Here is a 3,957-nt window from a genome sequence, read left to right on the forward strand (position 1 = left end):
ATTGCAAGTAAGTTTAATAAATATTATCTATTAACTATCTGTTGATTGTCTGTTATTTTGAAGTTTGTCTGATATAGCTTTAGACTTGTTGAAAGTTTTGAGAAATATTCTTTAATAAAAAGTTTTTAGGATAAAATATCATTGCAAAAATAAACCAGGATCTAAAATCCTTATAAAAATAGTTTGAGAATAATGAATCCTTATATCTATAAAGATATAAACTGAAATTAAATAAGTGTAAACCGATAAACAGAAATCATACCATAAGGTCTAGTTAGACCTAAGTTACCATAAGTATTGATCCTTTTGAAATCCTTATAAAACTGAATTAAAGGATTTTGAATCCATAAGTATTGATCCTTCGGAGATCCTCAGAATCTAAGTTATGATACCCATGCAAATAACTTATGATATTATCTGGGATTAAACTCAATAAACTGGGGACAATCCTATAAAATAAAATGGGGACAAGCCCGTGCAACTGGGGACAAGCCCGTGTACTGGGGACAAGCCCGTGAACTGGGAACAAGCCCAAAAAATGGTGTTTAAACTGGGGACAAGCCCAAATACTGGGGACAAGCCCAAACTGGGGACTGGCCCAAAGATACGGATGTCAACTGGGGACTCGCCCAAACCGGGATTTAGCCCAAACGTGAGATAACGTGAAAACATTATATACCTTGGCTAACATGAAAATGTTAGAAACCTTTGTCTTGAGATAACGTGAAAACGTTATAAACCGGTGGTATGGTACGTCTACCATAAATCGTAGGATCCTCCATATAGCCGAAGACAACGAAATTGTCAGCCACTAAGCGTGTACTGGTCCCGCTGCCCCGGACTATACGTTGGATAGCGTGCGCTCCAGGCGAGAGTGTAGAAACTCTAATTTATAAGAAAGGTAAAAACCTTTAAACCCTGGAGGGTATGACCATCGGGGGTCATACCCAATCGTGGGCTAGGCCAACGAAAATAACGATGTACCTTAAGCGTGAGGGAGAGGTGGCCAACCTCTTAGACATTGAACCTCTTATCGAAACCTGCATTGTTACTTAAAACTTGGAAGAGACAAATCGTTAAGAATACATTATCCTTAAAATAATAAGAAATTGAAAAGAATAAGTAATCAGATAGATATTACCAATTTTGGGATCCTTGACCCTTTAAGGATAATTGATCCTCAGAGGATACTTGATCCTGATCATAAAAGTATTTCTTGAGGTGGATAGCATTCCATACTCTTGGTAACCTGTTGCCTTCCATAGTGAGCAAATGATATGCCCCCTTTCCTGCCTCCGACTCGATCAGATGAGGACCTTCCCATTTGGGTGCTAACTTCCCATCAGCCGGATTGGTTGCGTTTTGGAAGGCTTTCCTTAAAACTAAATCTCATTCTTGAAATCTTCTGATCCTGATATTCTTGTTATATGCCCCAGCTACCCTTTGTTGATAAGCTGCCATTCTGATTTTGGCTAAGTCTCTGGGTTCTTCCACAGTATCCAAGTCTTCGAGAAGAATTTCTCTAAAGGCCTCAGGATCACGGATTGTTGTCCTAGCTGTTGGAACCACCATTTCTGTAGGGATAACTGCTTCTGACCCAAACACTAATGAGAAAGGTGTTTGGCCTGTTGCATTTTTTGGTGTCGTCCTGTCGACCCAAAGTACATATGGTAGCTCTTCGGCCCATTTTCCTTTCTTGGATCCTAGCTTCTTTTTCAAGTTGTTGATGATTATCTTGTTGCTTGACTCTGCTTGACCATTAGCTTGAGGATGCACTGGAGTAGAGGTAATCATCTTGATGCCCCAACTGTCACAAAAGTTAGTGGTTCTTTTCCCGATAAACTGGAAACCATTGTCACAAACAATTTCATAAGGGATACCAAATCTAGTTATAATATTTCGTTTAATAAAGGATATAGCTTCCCTTTCTCGGACTTGCACAAATGCTTCTGCTTCAATCCATTTGGAGAAGTAGTCTGTCATGGCAAGCATAAAGACCTTTTCACCTGGAGCCTTTGGAAGCTTACCAACAATGTCCATTCCCCACTTCATGAAAGGCCATGAAGAGGATATAGGATACATTGGTTCTGCTGGCTGGTGAAGGATGTTTGCATGCCTTTAACAAGCATCATACTTTTTTGGGTACTCCATTGTATCCTGGAGAATAATGCTCTTCCCCCCTGTGTGGTTGCCGCAATCACCTTCATGAAAGTCCTTGAGTACCTCTTGGACTTCAGGATCCTCTATGCACCTCAAGTATGGACCTGCAAGAGATTTTCTGTATAGCATATCATCTAATAAAATATATTGTGATACCTTGAGTTTGAAAGATTTGGGATTCTCTGTGGCTGGAATTTCTCCATCTTGGATGTATTTTTTGATTGGGAGGATCCAGGATCCTTGGCTAGCTGAGGATAATGAATCCAAAAGTACAATCTGTTTGTCACTTGTTATCTCCCCAAATTCTTGCTCTCCTATTGCTGGCGAGAGTATGTGGATAATTGGGATCTTTGTATCTTCTGGAATTTTCAAGGACGAGGCTAAATTTGCAAAGGCATCCGCCCCGGCATTTTCCTCTCTTCGTACCTGAATAATACTAAACAACTCGAAGGATTTTGCTAATTCCTTCACAACTTCTAAATATTTGATCATTTTCTCACCTTTCACGGCATAAGAACCATTAAAGTGGTTAGTTATAAGTAAAGAATCCATATAAACTTGAAGATACCTGATCCTCATGTTTTTTGCTAAAAGTAAACCTGCGACGAGTGCTTCGTACTCTGCCTCATTGTTGGTGGCTTGAAATGCGCATGCAATGGACTGGGGTATTATGTCCCCCTGTGGAGATTTCAGTAGTATGCCCAATCCCGTTCCTCTTACGTTGGATGCTCCATCTGTGAAGAGGATCCAAGGATCCTTGGCTTCTTCTAGTTGTTGGACTTCTAAATCAGCCTCCTTTTGCATGTCACTGCTGAAATCAGCCACAAAGTCCACTAGTGCCTGCGATTTGATAACTGTTCTAGGCTCAAACTGAATGTCATATGCACTCAGCTTCACAACCCACTTGGCCATCCTTCCTAACAATTCCGGTTTTCTAAGCACATTCTTAACAGGATAATTACACTACTACACAAACAAGCAAAAGCGACCGAAATTTGTGACCAACCCAAACGGTCGTAAATTTAGCAACCGTGTTCGTGACCGAAACCAAATCAGTCGCAAAATTAGCGACCAAAACATAACTGGTCGCTAAAGGACAAAATCGGTTGCAAAATTAACGACCGAACTTTTTCGGTTGTTAATTGGTCACAAACATAGCGACCGGAAATGTTTCGGTTGCAAATATGGTATTGGTTTTTAGAATTATAAAAAAACAATTGAAAAAACAATAATTTGGTAGCAAAAATGGTTGCAAATTTTCCGACCCAAATTGCTCGGTAGCTAAATTAGCGACCAAACAAAATTCGGTCGCAAAATTAGCAACAACAAAAAGTCAGTTGCAAATGTAGTGACCGAAATTGTTTCGGGGTCAAATTTGGCTACTAATTTAGAAAAAAAAATATTAAAGAAAATTTATTTGGTCACGAAAATGGTCGCAAATTTTCCGACTGAAATTGTTCGACCGCAAAATGCAAGAACAAATCGCTATATTAGCGATCGAACCTTTTCGATCGCTATATTGGTCACAAATGTAACGACCAGAATTGTTAGGTTGCAAATATGTTCGCTAGTTAAAAGAAAAGAAAATTAATAATAACATGATTGCGGTGAAATTATAGAATTTATAAATTTAAAATTAATATAAAATTGAGGCTTACCGGAAGCTAGAGAGGTGAAATTATAGAATTTATAAATTAAACGATTGCTGTGTTTCTTATATGAAATTTAATTTTTTTCCAATTTTGTTTTGAAAATGACTTTGATTTATATAATACAAATAAAATAATATATAAAGCA

Source organism: Bidens hawaiensis, unplaced genomic scaffold (assembly GCF_021521415.1).
Source record: "Bidens hawaiensis isolate Kalapana, Puna unplaced genomic scaffold, B.hawaiensis_p1.1 tig00018742_1, whole genome shotgun sequence".
NCBI lineage: Eukaryota > Viridiplantae > Streptophyta > Magnoliopsida > Asterales > Asteraceae > Bidens > Bidens hawaiensis.